This window comes from Paralichthys olivaceus, chromosome 21, assembly GCF_024713975.1.
Source record: "Paralichthys olivaceus isolate ysfri-2021 chromosome 21, ASM2471397v2, whole genome shotgun sequence".
Taxonomy (NCBI): Eukaryota; Metazoa; Chordata; class Actinopteri; order Pleuronectiformes; family Paralichthyidae; genus Paralichthys; species Paralichthys olivaceus.
Genome location: NC_091113.1, coordinates 15,838,068 through 15,855,645, shown reverse-complemented (window position 1 = coordinate 15,855,645; position 17,578 = coordinate 15,838,068). Strand labels below are relative to the sequence as shown.

The following is a 17,578-nucleotide window of genomic DNA, read 5'->3' as shown; positions in this document are numbered from 1 at the left end:
GAATTCTGTGGTGTCACATGTTAGATGCCTAACTTATACGTAATGTTAGTCATCTAAGGTTTTATTTCCCCACATTTCGACATATACACGTTGCTCTTTGTAGTCAACATGGCCAACAACTGAACCCCGGGCTGATAAGTAAAGGAGCATTTTTCCCCGGAAGAGGGCTGAGAAGCAGGTTCATTGCTCATCCCTCAGAATGTTTTGATACTTTGGTCTTGATCTGAGGTGAACGATACGAGCTTCTGGTAAATACCGAGCTCACTGTAAAATATTAGCCCTACTCTTACAGGGTATCACATGAGCTGGCCTCAGGGCATTGCTAAAAGCTCTTAATGCTTTCCACCCTGCTGCAATGCCACTTTTCCCAGGAGCTGTTCTGTCTGTCAAACTGGATTTCTTCGGAAACTAAAATCATTAAATAGAATAAAAGATAAATGTTGGACATGGTGGAAAAACTCTGGCTATTTGTTTATAATTGTACATGTATTCAAAACAGTACTATAAACTAGAAGGAAATACTTTGTTAATGGAAAATGTCATTGTGAAAGAAGCCAAGTCTCACTAACAAACTAGTAACTAACACTCAAGAAGCAGGTAGGTGAACAGGGCCATGGCTACTGCTGAGGATACTGATGTCTTGAATAACATTTGGGGGGGTAAGTGTCACTAGCACTATGTTTTTACAGTTAGGACATATTTTTTCACTAGGATTCAGTAGTACACCTGAATGTCATTCCTGGCATTTACACCTTATACATATTATATGATTAAATTAAATAAATAAATTAAATTTAAGAGTTCGGCTTTTTACTTCTACTAATCTTTATTTCTATTCTATTCCAAAAGCTTGGACAAAAGTAACTGTAGGAAAAACAGACAGAGTTCAGTCACAATGTGGTTATTTTTGCTGGGTTTAAAATAAGCAGTTATTGATTTTATTAAAGCTTAATTTAATATACTTATAAGTGAACTAAGTTAGAAAAAATATGAAACTTTAAGTACAATGAAACTAAATATATTTATGGAGACTCATCTAGTGACTAGGACTGTACTGCGTTTTGGATAATGTACAATGATAGTACCCAGCAATACACAGTACATCAGTGCGTACCTGCTACGCCTTTATGTAGCCTATAACTTACAAAGTTTAAAACTGTACTTGAAAACACTTAAAACTCTGTACATGTGCATGTTACTCCACTCTGTCTGCTGGGTGTCAACAAGGAATAATTTGCTGACACATTAGCCGTCCTTATTCTTAGTAAAACATGCGATTTATAGCTATTTCTCTGGGGGAATTTTGTTGTCAAACTATGGCCACTAGGAGTCTCTCAATCAAAACAATTACAAAAGACCCTAGTTTTATGATGTCAAGAAGTAGCGTGGGATCATGGGTGTTGTTGTCTTTACCACCATTTCTGGTCTCACCATCTTCGTGGGTCGCTTGGATTGCCTGTGTGTTCGGGAGAGCTTCAGAACACACAGCAAATGGAAATGAATAATAGTCTTGTATTTTCTGTGACCAATACAAATAGTGGAAGGAAAAAACAGCAGTGTGATTTTCCTTTCTCATACGTCGTGTACCCTGGATCCTTCAGCAAAAAAACGAGTCAACAAAGTGTATAAAATAGGTCTTGTCATATTTAGACATTTTAATGAATAAGCACTTGCATTTTAACTTACCTACTGATACTATTTCCATTTTACAAATTAGGGTAACATCCTCAAAATGGTAAGTTTTACCCAAGCAATAAATTCCTCATTGTGAACAGAGAGGTAGCCTACGTTTAAAACGGTTTCACAAGGAAAACAACAGGCAAAACATAATTTACTTTGGAACCTGAAGTATTGTGGATGGGTGAGCATGCAGTCTGAGATCAAGGCAGATAAAATGAAGGAGTGGTTAAGCCTGTTTGAGTGATTACCAAGCCACTGAGCCACTGGAACTCATCAATTCCCAGTCGCTGCATGCTCGTTTTATGGAAATCACTCCTCTCCAATGACCTCACTTCTCTATCAAATAACTCGGAGATAAAGCGAGTGGAGGTAACAAGCCAGGCTGCAAACAAAAACCCACATTATAAATAGCCTTAAAGAGTGCTTCAGACTGCTGGGAGGAGAGAACACGTTGCTTTACACAGAAGCACATACACACACTGAGAGTTGCACATGTGGAGCGGCAGCAGGGCCGGGTGAGGACACCCCCTCGCTGGATCAGGATTACCCCACTGCTGTATCAAGCCTCCACCGACCACTCAGAGTGAGTTATGCAATATATCTTCTCTCATCTTCCCCAACAGATGTAGACTAAAGCTAATATATCACTGATTTAGAATATTGTAAGCATTTGGCACCTTTTTGAGCAGAATGTCAGTCTTAAAGCAAAGAAATCTGGAAAAACAGAGGTAAAACATAAATAACAGTGAAATAATATTGTGCTGTGTCATTCATAAAGGATTGCGAACCTCACTTGTCCTCTGCTTGACTTGTCCAATTTTGAGTTCTTGTAACAGTTCTTGTGCTTCACTCCTACCTAGTGATCAAAGTGTGGTAGATATTTCACTGAAGTATGCATTGTGATACTGGCTTCAAACACATGCAGTATTAAGATTCATAACTGCAGGCTTTGGATAGGTAACTTAAGAAGATGATAATAGCCTGAGCAGATGTTTGGGGTGATAATGCAAAGGTGAACTTGTTTTTCTAACTAGTAGGGAGAGGTGGTGATTAGCGCTTGTGTAGAGGAGGTAGAGGAGATTGGTTATAATTGTGGAATTGAAATGGAGTTGGAAGAAAACAAAGAGAAAATGGTGGGTGAAAAAGAAGTGAGGTGCAAATGAAGGGTAAGGACCACTTGCGCACCACTTGGTGAAAGACGAAGACTGTCCGACTACCTGATGCAGCGTTTCTGGATTCCACCTCTAACATCTACTCCGGTGTTAATTTAGTCACCAAAACCTTTTGAGAACAATATCAATTGACAAACTTCTTTCACAACGAGCAAAAGTTATGGAGTGGAAACACAACAGCTTGGCCATAGTATTCAAACAGGCAGACAAGCACATGGACAGTTACAAAAAGGTATGCCAAGGTTAACATTATCTACAACTGTGGATGTGGGAATAAAAATTGGTTTCAGTTAGCCATCTTTCAAATGCTTTAAGTTGAGAAAATGGAAGGGTTAATGTGTTAGGTCAATTATTTAACTCTTTTCAAGAAGTTCATAACGTCATCCTCATGTGGCATTAGAACCTCAAATCTTAGAATGTTCTGAACGGTCACAGGGCATGAGTTGCTACTTGTTTACTGGTGATGTCACACATGGTGGCTGCTAGGGAATTTGATTATCCGTTGTATGCTAATGTAATAAATTGTTGTTTTAGTCGTAACAAAGATGGCAGCAGCAGTGTGCATTCCTCTTTCTGGAATGTTGAGAAAGAGGAATGCACTACAAAATCTTACTGACTTAAATTTCTCTCTGGTTTTCGGTGAGTAAAACTGTAAATAATAAAATGAAATTAAATACTGAAACTAAATCACCGTCAAGCATCGAAATTAACACTGGCCTTTTCAGATGAAATGTTCTTTATTGTGAGGACTTTTTCTGCATGTTGATGACAAATATTCCAGATATGATTATTATTAGTTAAAAATGCATCAGCCAATGAGACCTAGTTGACTTCTTGGCATTGGCAAGAATTGGGGGCAAGGTCTGAGGCCCCAGTCAGCTCAAGCACCAGCGGAGGGTTGTTTATAGAAGCAGAGACGTTCAGGAGGAACGTATCTTCTGGGCTGATCCCAGGAGCTGGACCTAATTAGAAACAACTGCTCTAAATTCACTTCAATGGCTGCACAGATCTCTCTTTTTATGTTGCTTGGCTGGTCCTCCACGTTCATCAGCTGCACCTCGAGGCTCATCTCCATCTCTTAAGACTCCCCTGGCTGGGCAGTGTTTGTGGATTTCATGGATGGTAAAAAGAAATTTGAGGCCCGTCACCTAACTCCCCTGCGCTGTCTCCCTTCTCGCTGCCTCTCTCACACACACAGGTCTTGTCTTGAAACAACAGGCTACAATCACACTTGTCAGGTCAAATCTGTTTCCAATTGGCCCCGGACTTTCATGTGTTTAGACCTCGCCCTGGTGCTTTTGAGAAACATTACATCATGGACCTGGTTTACTGTAGCTGCACTGTAGGTACCTCGTAGCATTTTAATCGCTCACCCCACTCATGTTTGGAGTTGAGTCAGTTATCGTTAGCGATGAGATCACCGAGGGATCACGCTTCACAGAAATAAATGCCACTGCCGGGTTGTTCTGATCCGACTATGTAGCACTGACCTAGTGCACAGCATAAATTCTGCCACAATGCAACATCCATACAGTGATTGCACGTCTGGCAATATCGCGTTTTTGGCACACACAAACCCAGACATGAACCCTTCCAAGCTTTCAAGTCAATCTAATCCTGTCATCGGACCATCTCAATAAGCTGTTCGTCATTCAATTGGCATCCGAACGTTCTTTTTCAGACAAGCACTGGCTGAGGCACGCTCTCATATTTGAACCAGGTTATGGAGTTTCACATCAATATTTCTCATACTATAGACTAAATAATCATGGAACATGCTGCTTTTGCGGCACAAATTTGACTCGATGGATGGTGTTACTATTAAAAAATAAGCTTTATTTCCTCAACAGACAACTTTATTAATGGGGAGACGTCTGCAGATATATATTCCGGGAGAGAATGAAAGAATTTGAGAAAGCTGGGGCTGTTGTGAAATGAATGTGGAGATGTAGTCAGAGCGTGAAGGATGAGATTGCAGAAGATACATATACAGCACATAACAGTGCAGGCCAGTGCAGATCCTCAAGCCAGACACTTGTTATTTGACTAATGAAAGAAAACAAATGAGACCACGGCTGAAAATAAACCTTTCACTATTGACTACTGAAATGGTTGAAGAAATCGTTGTAACCATAGTTCTTGGAATTTAGTTATAAAGTATCAGATAAAGTATCTTATCACATGAATACAGTGATGCAGAAATCACTCAATTTTGTCGATCTTATGTAAAGGTTGGGCATTGATTAGGTTTTTTCTGATACTGGTGCTAAATCGATACTTTTAAACAGTCCCAGTGCCTAAATGATGCCAGATATAAATAAGTGCAAAACTCATAGGAAATCCTAAAGTAACATTTTAATGAAACCTAACACAACTGCAATTATCCCAAAAAACAATCTTAGTGCTTAAAGGTTCAATGTGTAGAATGTAGTGATATCTAGTTGTGAAGTTACATGTTGCAGCTGAATACTCACCTCACCCTCCCCTTCCAAACATGAGAGAACCTGTGGTGAACTCAAAATGCGTTTTATTTTTCCAGTTTGGACAACAGTAAAAAATGTGGCGGCCTCCACAGAGAGGACCCCCTTCCATGTAAATATAAAGTTTTAAAATATAAAGGGCCCATTCTAGGGTAAAGAAAACAACAATTTGTACAATTTAGATGAAACACTTCAGTGAAAACATCACTAGGATTTTCTTATATTCAATTTCTGACAAAAATCCCTTTCACCTAAATCTTACAGACTGAACGTTTAATACAGCAAAATACTCCAGCTCCAAACTCATCAATTGTCTCTACAATGTCGGGGCCAGTGACTTGTCGGATTCAACAATGTAATATGCTTACAGTATGCTTATTTTCAAGTTCCTTTATTGTGTCATAGAGATGAAAACCCCTGCAGCTCTGCAGCGACTTTCAGCTCCTCTTTGAGCTTTCTGGCCTGTCACTCTGCTACCTTCTACTGTTTCTACCTGGTTGTGGTGGAGACCAAAACAGAGCTGGACAGTATTGGACTGATATTTGCCAGTAGGCCAATGGCCAGAAACATGACTTACAATGAAGGCTAACGCTCCTCTTTGTCTGCTGAATGAGTTGGAAAGTGATGGAAAAAAATGTTGTTGAGTGATGATGTAGAACAGTGTAAATAAACATCTTACAAACGCTCCAGTGTATTTCTGTTAATCCAACCTTCAGGTATTCAGCTCAAACATGGTACAGGTGGAAATGATTTTTTAACCAAACCAGCTGCGCTAAGAATTGTAATCACTGCCACCAAGGAGATTATGTTGGTGGCATTTGGTTTTTAGTTGGTTTGGTTTGTAAGCAAACACTTCTGGACGGATTACCACAAAGCTTGTTGGAAGGATGCAGCGAAGTTTAGCTTGGATCCAAGTATCTAGGAATTTATGTTTTTGTTTATTATGAGGTATTTTTCATTTTATGGAGACTAATCATTTTTGTTGATTACAGAGACTAATTCATGGATCTGGATAATCTGGCGTGTTTAGTGGACCATTATATGTGTGTGCAATTTGGTGCAGATCCAAATATATGTCTGGATCTGTTCGGCCTTGTATGTGCCATTCTAGTTGTACTAGATGTCACTCTCAGCCTATGTTTTGTGCTAATATCCTGCACGGTAGATTTAGTCTGTTTTTGTAAAACACACATTCCTCCGTCTGTGTTTGGGCCAGAAAAAGGCTGGAGGAAGTTGTTGTAGCTGGGAGGCTTTTAAAGGCAAGTCAACCTAAACAGAACTCCCTTATAGCATTGGTACCATCAGCTGTATGTGGGCCAGAGACAGGGCAATTGTGGAGGAGCTGAAGAGGCTACACCTTGTCAGTTTAAGGAGAATGAGTAATATCTTCACACTACAATGATTCATAGCTCACAATGAAAAATGATATAATTCTTGACCTTCATCGTAATCACGTAACATATTGACGGCTTAGTTGTAAGCTTAAACCTGCTGCCACCTTTCCGAGACAAATGGTATCAATTTGCTTCCAGTCATAAGAGCACATTGCTGACTAGGATGACATACTGTGGAGACAAGCTAGCTGGGACCCCAAGCCCTAAATCAAATGACCAGTTTTACAACATGAGAATTTACTCTCTTTGCCACTAAAAGAGGAGACTGACTTTAATGTTTTAGGCAACTGTGGGTAGTTTGCAGGGATGATTGAAAAGGTTCCGGCTGCTCCCTCTTTTTTTTTCCTCCCAATTTTCCCTCCTATTTGAAGGGGCTTAAAGAATGAAAAACAAAACAACACATTCTCTCCTTTCCTCCTTCTCTTTCCTGCTTGCATGCACACCCCCGTAGAGAGTGCACCAGAGGCGTCCAACAGAAACACCAAACAGAAATAGAGCTGCTATTTCAGTCTGAACGGGCTGTTATTTTTAGAAAAAGTGACATGCGCTACGTTGAATTACAACATCATAAGGTCATTCCGTACCTCCTTTTTTTTCTCAGGCCTCAAGCCTCCAGCCTGTGACTCACCACAAAGTATGTGGTGACGTTACCCCAAACTATCCAACCCGGTGTTCTGATCAAAAAATGTCATATTCAGCTCACTGACCTGATTCAATCAAAGGGGGTAACTCGTACTATCCACAGAAATCTGCTTCTAGTTTAAACACATGGTTTGATAGTGCCGTGCTACAGGTAAAACGCAGCCATCTGACAAAGATGGACCAGCTCCATGACGTTCCCCATGCTTTTGACAGCACATCATAACATTTGTTTGCAGCATGTGAATGATAGCGCAAACATGGAACAGGATAATGTGGCTGTTGGTGTGCCAGGCTGAGACATAATGAAACATGCAAAAAAACATATGCTTCCAATTTCTTACTCACTGCGGTGTTGCGTCCAACCAGTGATGTCGTTAAAAATGAAAAGGTGGGTAATCTCACAGACTTGGTCGTTGAATAACACGAGGCAAAGCATCCATAATAAACAACAGGACGACCAAAGAATCAGGACTGTGTTCATTAATAGGGAATTTTATTTGTGTAGCACATCTCTAGGGAGGAAATCATAAATGTTAACAGAATTATTTCTGAAGAAGTGGCTTTAAAAACTGATAATGTATTTCCCACAATCTCCTCTCGCAACAATGTCTGTAGTCTATAGAGCTCAGCAGCGTTGTCCTGGAGATAGAAATCCCACTTAGTAAAGAGATGTAACCATCTAATGTAGACACAAGATACGAGATTGTGAAACAAAGGTATATGCTCCTGTAGAAGGAACAAGTCTGTATATCAACTGCGTGTTTTATTCAAAATGTCAAGCAGAAGTACTCCACTACCCACAATTCTCCAGTGAAATAGCAACATCTCTGATGGATGGAGCTCGCTGGTACCATAGAAATGTTTACAACAACAATCATATAACATGTTGGCTGCCATCGGCTCCTTCAGCGTTACATTACATGTAACACAGATCAACATGATTTCTCTTTGGCGGTGGTTTTTGAAATTAACTTATAATAGCTATCCCATATATCAGCATATCCAGGTCTCCATAAAACTCAATCTTGAAGCTGATCTCTATTAGCAACGTATGAAGCTAGACATGGCCAATCAACAGCCTACCAGTATCTTTAAGAGGAGTGTTCCAATCCCATCAAACAACTCAAGTACATGCAGGAGCACCTCACTATTTATCAGCCAGCTAAAGCCAAAACAGGTGGCAGCAGGGTGCAGTAGGAAGGTGGTGGTGGTTAAGTTAAAAGTGATGCACTCATTGCTCTTATGGCAGCGGCTCAGCCAGGGTCCTGCTGAACCTTTTACACATGGTGCTTTTATATGGAGGATGTCTTGGCAGGCTGAAACTAAAGTGTTCCAAACATTTCCCACAGACTATTCCCCCAAATCAAGGAAATTTGCATCATTACAACAACCTCCTGGTTGTGATACAGAACTCCTTTGGGATGGATGACATCATACTGTATGTGTCCATGTTAGACAAAAATACAACAAGATGAAGAAAACTCATAAATGTTGCTGCTTTCTCAACAGGTTGCTGACATAAATGCAACTCTAAAGTTCATCATCTCTAACAACAGATGAGGGGATCACGTATTAATTCTCATTCCAGGACATGTTTTCCAATGAAATCACTGGTCACATGGGTCCACAACAGCAAAACCAATTACTTTAATGTTAATCACGAGTTAAAGGTCAAACAAATGTCAAACAAAGTAGGACAACGCATTGTCCACAATATTGAAAAAGCTGTAGTTGCATGTGGGCGACAAACTATTAATGTTGATACAACATTGATGTGTTTAACATTAGTGTTTTCAGAAACTCCTCTCATATCATCTCTGTGTACAGTGACTTTAAGTAGTTGTGATTCAGGACATGGAAGATTTTCAAAGTAGGAACAAGATGTTGGAAAAAACAATTTGTTGGCATCATTGCCCGGTTTAACTTTAAATGCACTGTCAGGATTATTGTACGACAGCACGCTGCATTGTCGAGGTGGTAAGTGGTGCTGTTTCAGAATTTCTTTGTAATCTTGGTTAAACTAAGCAAAGTTAAGTGTGGGTAAATCCACACCATGATTATTAAATATAGTCAAACCTTTAATCACCACCTCAAAATTCACGAGTTCCCCTGACACAGTAGCTAGGACAGTTCTCTGGGATGATACACTATACCGCCATGTCCAACCAGTGTTTCCCTTTATTTTCTAGATTGTGGCGCCCACCATATTCTAATTTGTCCTGCCACAGTTTCATAATATTCAACAATGTTTTTACACTGTTTGCATGTTTTGCTGTGTTGCTTCTTTGTAAACCTGCATACAGCGCTTGATTTGCTGCATACTTGCTTGCACGCTCGTCCATAATTGTTAGCGTCACGCACTAGGTCAGACCTCATAGTTTTAGTGGCATGCAATGGAGTTCTCTCTCTCTCATGCATGTACTTGTAACTCGAAATTTGTTGTTAGAGAGCGACTTTTGTGCCCACTGCCTGGCCACTGCCCTGACTGAATGAATTCTGAAATGCTGAAACTCAATTCCTGGATATGCCAATTTATTCAGATTTGCACCAAAATTGAATGGGTTTTTTCCTGATCAATTCTATATCCTTCCACCATTTTTCTTGGTAATCCATCAAGTACTTTTTGCGTCATCCTGCTAACTCCCTGACAAACCTCCTTGATAGAGGAAAATATGATTCACCAAATATTATGGCATTAACAACCCTTCTGTTATTGTACTGTTAGTGTTATTTGTAAAGACTAGCGTAAGGAACTACAACTGCATTAAATGAGCACATATGGACTTTCTCTTTCTCACATCACACACACAGGGACAACATGGGGTTCAGTATTTTGTCCAACGATACTTAAGGATCCAACCGCCAACCTTCCAGTTAGTAGATGACTCGCTCTTCCCCCTGTGCCACAGCAGCCCCCGATGAATCCGAGTTTGAGATTTATAGCAGTAACAGAAGGGTGTATGTAGGGAGACAAACAGGAGAGAGATGATGTATCAGACCAAAAGTGAAACAAGTGTGCTTGAAGGCAGCATCTTTTGCCTCATTCCATTGGCATTATGTGTTTTCCAAAGAAACTAGTGGTCACTCAGGTCAACAACAGAAACAGAGATGACTATTTATAGTAAAACTTGTAATGACATGAGCCAGTCGTATCAGTTGAAATAGTTTTAAAGTGATCATTTAATAGAGCGGGGTTTCTCCTCTAAATACTTAAATGTTTTTTCTGTATTTTGTGTCTTGTTTCTATCATCATGAACTCATCATGTTCATACATTCCCTCCTCCTCAGTAACCGTCACTGGAGCCTCATCATTTTTGGCCTGTGTGGTTTCAGCCCTACACCATATTTCTTTTTAGAATAATAGTTTTACACGTTTGGTAAATTCTACTACTTAAATACTAGCATGTAATGTGGTAATTGTCTGAAGTAAAAGCCCATATAGGCCCACCGCTGAGTCCTTCCATCATTGCGCTGATTTGATTATGCTGTTCCCGGTTATGAAGCTATAAGTAATCGAATACAAGAGTTCAAGAGTTTCAATGTATGATGTACTGTTCAGAATGAGAATACCTAGTAAGCACGTTCGTTATACTCGCTCTATGTTCATCCGTTTTCAGAAGTGACACTAAATCCTCCTTTCTCTGTATGTACAAACACGTTATGCACTTAAACTGTATGGTCAACAACTCATCATCTATAATTCTACTGATGATCGGATATAGAGTGGTAAACTGGAGCTAGCTGGAGGCTAAACTGCATTCATCCTCCACCACTGAAGTCGGTCCATACAGAAATGACAGGTATGCTGGACGTTAATTACACTAATACAACCTCAAAATCACAACGTTTTTATTTAAAGTGCGGATGAGTATTCAGATCACCTGTGGAGTACACTAGTAGGTGATCTGTGAAAATATGAACTCCTGTGATAATTGTAACTTAAAGGGACAATATATAAAGTATTCTGTGGGTGTGGAGGAGTTTTATCAAGTTGGAAAAAAATATCATCAGGGTTATTTTCCCAGTTTAGGTTTGGAAAAAAAGTACAACAAGAATGCATTGCAGCCAGGTTGTATTTAGTTTGAAATCACGCAGGAAGTGTCATGACAAAAAGCACCAACATTAGAAGGAATACGCAAACACGGGTAAACCAGAAAAAAGGTGATTGACTCCTTTCCCATTGCCAGTGAAAGAGATTGCCTTTCTCTTTTTTTTTCACCGGTGAGTCATGTCTGAAGTCTTGAATGCCAATAAAATTGGAAACCAATGTGTTGGAACCCTCATTGTCCGTCAAGTGTTGTACCTTGTACGATACAAAGAAATAAATTATGTTGTAAAATTTTCCCAAGATGTCAAAAACGTACAAAAGTAAAGAAATGTTCGGGTGTCCAAAGCACATCATGACGTCGAGCTGGAAGAGGTGCAGAGTCAGAGTCTAACATGTCAAAATAAAGAAGAAGCAATCTGGGCGTTTGTCTGGATTAACAATGATTATTATTTGGGGGGGGGGGTTATGGATTTATTAACTAGCTGACAGTAGGGAGAGGACAGGGGATGAGAGGGTTTTAGGAAAGCAGGGAGTAAGAAAATGTTTCATGTAAACATCACATCCCAAAGATGAAAGGTTAAGTACAGTATAAAACCAGGTTACTCGTGTCCATGTAAACTCCCTCAGTGATAAAAAGTAATAACATGATGACGTCCTCACCTCCTCTATGGGTGTGTCATTATCAATATTCCAAGTGACACTCAGCTGTTTCCATTGACAGTGACTGTGGCAGGAGGAAGGAAGTCACTGTCACATCTGCATCATGCAAAACCAGTGTGATGGGAAGCTGTGAGCTTTGCATGCTCCGCAGTTAGTGACTGTGGGAGCGGGCAGCAGCGGGTGTGAGGACACTCGCTTCTCTCCGCTGGGTAATTACTGCACAGGAAATTGGACATGAAATGTTGCTCACGTATCTGAAGTGAGTTATGGACGGAGCCTACAGTAGTGAAGTAAATTAAAACAAGTGAATCCAATTACAGTTTATGGAAAGCAGCTGCCCAAGCAGCACATGTTGGTGAGTCAAACTATGAGGCCGATGTGGAGGTTTGGAGCTTTGCTTGTTTGTGCAAGATGACATTTGAGGAATACGGGTGATGTGATATGCAATGTGTTTTGCAAAAAGTGTGATATTATAAGTGTACATGTACAGAGCTGATGTCAAATGTCTTTTTTTCTGGCTCGGTTCACTCACGCTCCACGAGGGTATTCTGATGTCATAATAACACGATCACTCGCCACCATGGATTTACAGAGAAACAAGGTTAGAGTGTGCTTTCGGTCATGTACAAACTCTCTTATCCGTGTGTTTATTTACTTACACTGAATCAATTCATCTGTGATACAGCCAACAGTCATGTACTGGATAAGCTTTCCTTTCAAAACATTTGGATTTAATTATCATGGGGATATGATATCCAAACAATCCTGTTTCTTCCATTAATAACATGATTGAGGCACGACGGTGCGAGCTAAGTCTGCTGCGTTTTTATATGTTTTCGTGGATTTGGAACTTGTTTGCTTACTATTATGGGCATGGGGCAAAACCCAATTTAGAGTAATGACACAGTTTACGTTTAGGGGTTTTAAAAGATCTCTTTGAGGAAGTGTCCTCGCTTCACAGCCCGACTAAAAAACAAACATTACCCGTGTGACTTTTCCAGAATAAAAGAAACCTCACTCGCTTTGGCTTTGAGCAGGTCAGCGCAGTCGACATGAGGAAGAGGAAACTGGCCAAAGCGTTTGTGTGACTGATAGCTGAAGTGCTGTACATTGAGGAAACATAAGGCCACAGCAGCGTGTTGCTCGACAGATAAAGCTATGCAGAGCGTGATGCTTTATTTATAGGCATCATGGTGCTAAGTCTGAGGTGCAGCCTCTTGAGAAGTGTTTCTCTCCTGCTCCTAATTTGAGTTTTCAGACAGCAGGGCTGCACAGTTGTTGTTTGAAGTTTAGTTTTTGTCCACTCAACTGAAGTTAAATCTTTTTTAAGTTTTGTCATTGAAACTGCAATCTTAATTTCATTGTGCATTTGTTTACAATGTATTTTATTCTTCTAAACTGTTGTCATCTCTGATGCCAGTTACTATAGCTGCAGGTGTTTTACTTGTGTAGTGAAGTTTGTGAAAAGGTATTTTTTTACTTGTTGAGACCAGACTGTAATGTTTTATAGACAGAGCCCATGTCAGTCTGCTCTGTAGTCGTCCTAGTTCTTATTCACTATCATTTTTACTAACCTGACGTTACTGCAGCTGCCACTGCAGAGCAACATGACCACTGAGAGGCTGTATCCACTCACTTGTTCATGTAGATAATGGACCTGAACATTTTCATATTCTTATCCTAAAGGTCATATTATCACCCTACCTCCAGTTACACTGGCATGCATGTGTGTGTGTGTGTGTGTGTGTGTGTGTGTGTGTGTGTGTGTGTGTGTGTGTGTGTGTGTGTGTGTGTGTCTGTGTGATACTGCCCCAGCATTTACTTTGCCCCTGAGAATGTGTTACTATCAGTCGCTGGTAAAACATGTGGTGGCACTGTTGTACAAACTGGAAAGGCACATTTTTAGTTTTAATCCCAGACAGCAATGACAGTACATTTCATGAGTTGCCTTTTTATTTAGTTTAAATCTTAAATTTGGAGTGACTAACCATCATCAGGGTTGTGAACTCAAATCTGGTGCCAACCAGGCGCCTGTTCCAACACGGTCGCTACCTACCAGACCGATTCACAAAGCAGATTTTGGTTCCCGAGGCTTTGTATTAAAACAGCTGCCCTAATTCCAGGCAACATAGATATTACCACACAAGCCTTGTTAACATTACACATAACTGTGTAGGCTCTGGCAGCACATAACAAGTTAGCTAGTAGCTACCTCAAACTTGAGTCAACACAACAACAAAATACTTAAAGCTGAACTGTAAACAGCGTGGCTGTAATTCACATGGAAGGATTGCGACACGGGGACATGTAGCAAATGTTCAGGCGATTGCCAAGAGCCAGGCAACAGCCTGTAGAGTTGGTGACGGTCCACTCTGCACCTTGTTGTTTGTGATCCACCAGTAAAGTGAGAGAAGGAGGCAGGGAGGAATACGACAAACTTAACATATGGGATATATTTTAAAGCAGAGGGATGCTCCATGTTTGCCTTTAAGCAGTGGGGAGGCAACTGATGATGAGTTTGGAGCTGCAGCCTATTAACGCTGTTATTTACTGTCAAATCATTGTGGTTCGGTTTGATTTTATTTAATGTGGGATTTTGCTGAAAAATTTAATGTTTGACTTTTGCACATATTTATATTTTTAGTATACTTTAAACATTTAACAGTTAATGTGTTAAATCTCAACCTCCAATTTGCCTTAGCTAGAAAAAGCTTTTTTTAATCTTCTATCAACATTTTGTGTTCTGTTGAAGAAAAAAAGTATCAGTTCAGGCAACGTTAAAGCGCCATTACTGTTTTAAAAGGATTCATTTAGCACTGGTATCTGAAAACCCCCCAAACGTTATCCAACACAAATTATTACTGGCTGAAAGTACAGAATATGAGTGTTTAGTGTGTACAAGCCATCTGCACTGTATGTGTGTGTTTGTCTGGCTGTGATAGTTGAAGCACTCTCTCTAGAATGTTTGTGTGTGTGATTTAGTGTGAATTCCTCTGAGCTGAAGGAACAGTATTACTGTGCCTCATGTTTCTCCTCTGGGAGATAGCTCATATCTCACTGAGGTAAATCACTGTCAGTTGTTTTACTGAAGACATTGTATGTTTGACAACAGGCCACTGGTCGTGTTGGACTCGGTGGATAAAAGCATGCAGCCGTCAGTGTTGGGTTTCACTGGGAGGCAGATCATTGAAATGGCAGGAGACAAATCATTTAAATAGTTTGGCCATATAATCGGTTGTCAGGGCTTAGGTTGAGTGCCGTGCTCGTATTTCAAAGAGCTCTTTTCTGAACTGATCTTGAAAATCAGTATCTACTTGGCCTGTTGGTCAACTTGACCTGTGAACTAACCTGCTAATTTTCAGCATCTTGTGTATTCCACGGCTGGGTTTGAACAGCTCTCTTGTCCTGTAGTGTTCAGACCCACCTGGTGCAACGTCTGAGCTGCTCAGCGCTTCAGTGTATCCTGTTATCTTCCTCAGATAACACTCGCTTTGGTTTCCCTCAAGACACACTCATTCACTTAACACTCACGTGTGTTGATGTTTCCTCTCGTTTTAGTCTAAGTCCTTTGCATTAGTCTGGCAGTGTCTGGCTCGCTGCGGGCCAACATGCAAACAACATGCTGCTACTGATGTATGGGTCATGGGTGTACTTAGTCAAAGTACATTTAGGATGATTAATGATGATCAATATGTCTGGATGATAGAAAATTAATACATTGCTCATTTGAATCAATTAGGCATTTGGGCAGAACAGTATCATTTAGCCAAATGTGTAATTTCTATACCAGAAGAGTGTTGAATTCCAAAAATGTTGAATTCGAACAAACAAAAACATATAAAGTTTAATCCCCATTTTGTAAGACCACAAATCAAGATACTTTCATTTGGCATTTGTTCCATGTGTATTATCAGTGACCCCTGTGACAAGACCCAGAATAAACTAGCTAGAGACTGCTTACCAAAATATGCCCATTTTACAATGCATGAAATAAAAGGTGTGTCTCCATTCAACTACATAACAGCTAGAGAAAACCTAAATACAGGCTGCATGGAGGGCAAATTGCACAGGGTTAAAACAAAATCCAATTATATATTTGATATACATTACAATTGAAGTAAATGGAACCCCTTCTTCAGATGTAATAAAACAGAAAAAAACCACATAAAATGCCTCCATTCTACTCATCCAAGTGTCCGCAAGCCCCGACATTCATATTCGACTCAAAACTGTGTCATTTACAACATGTTTTTAGCCTACATGTTACTACTCACATTAATTAAGACTCAATTAAGACTTACCTGTGTTACTACTCACATTAATTAACATGCTACTCACCACAATATATAAGTCTAAATTAACATTCACACGTGTTACTTCTCACATTAATTAAGACTCACATGTTACTAATCACAATATGTCTAAATGAACACTCACATGTTACAAATGAATTACTTCATTAAGGCATTAAGCCTGATAAAGATTTACTGCATACAAGTGGTAACCCTCATCTCGTGAGTGAACCTGTGGTTAAGTAGAGTTTGTGTGGGTTTCACATCCTCTGTTTCACCTGTCACGGACAGTTCATGCAGCTTGATGCCACACAGACTGGCTGCATGTTACTAGCTTTCTCGGGGAATTAGCACTTGGACACATTTTACCACATGTATCCAATTAGAGTTCCAGTAAACTGAACTGGCACATGTATTCCACATAACTTGGGTTGATGAAATGTGGCTTATGGGTTTTCCTACAATGTCTAATTACATTGTAAGACACGAGTAATTGAAATAATAAGTAATGTGTTTAGATTTTGCAGAAGTCAGTCCAGATGTTAAACATCTGTTTTGATCCTGCAGTTGTGCTTTTGTTACTTTACATGGTGTTGTGAGTGCTGCTGTCAGGTCTGTTCATATCTCTTATGTAAATTTCAGGCTGTAAGAGCAGTGGCATGTGCCATGTACATCTCTCTTCCACCGTCCATACGTATTGTAAATTCAAAGTGAAGTAATCTGCATTGTCCCATTTAAAGCAGGGTGTGCTTCTAGGATGCTGGCAGGATGGAGGCACACAGTAGCAGTATTGTACTGTATAATATCTGTACTCAAATTTAACCGTATAATAGAGGCTGCTGGAATAGATGAGAGCTTACTACTTTCATGTTTTTTGCTTTACACGTCACATTCAGCATAAACTTACACATGGAGTGTATAATGGTGAGAGAATGCCACCTGCCCAGTCAAGTAAAAACATTAGGTGGGATGAATGACTCCCATAATCAGGAGCAGGGTGATGTACTAAAGCAAGGAAACAAGAAAACTAGACTCCAGACGGATGTTTAGGAAACCATCAGCAGGAAAGTGAGGGAGAGCAATGTCATCAAACTAGAGATAATCTGCACTCTGTTCTGAGGCTCCTGCCAGCTAACAGGTATGTGTCAATGAGGTTTAATATTCTTTATTTTCTTTTAACTATTTCCAGATTTTAGTTTTTAATCGCTGC

General features: G+C 40.0%; 1 protein-coding gene across 9 annotated transcripts in view; it reads left to right on the top strand.

Annotated features, from left to right (window-relative positions):
* The first annotated feature begins 2,143 nt into the window (after positions 1-2,143).
* The window catches only part of myocd (myocardin), a 129,841-nt gene continuing 114,406 nt past the window's right edge, over positions 2,144-17,578 (top strand). For 3 of the 9 annotated variants that reach the window (XM_069517056.1, XM_069517061.1, XM_069517054.1), the window contains exon 1: positions 12,319-12,431. The gene's annotated coding sequence lies outside the window, so the exon portion shown is untranslated. Of the gene's footprint in view, positions 2,264-12,318; positions 12,432-17,578 lie in introns of those variants that run through there. The other 6 variants (XM_069517064.1, XM_069517062.1, XM_069517058.1 and 3 more) reach the window with 3 other exon arrangements.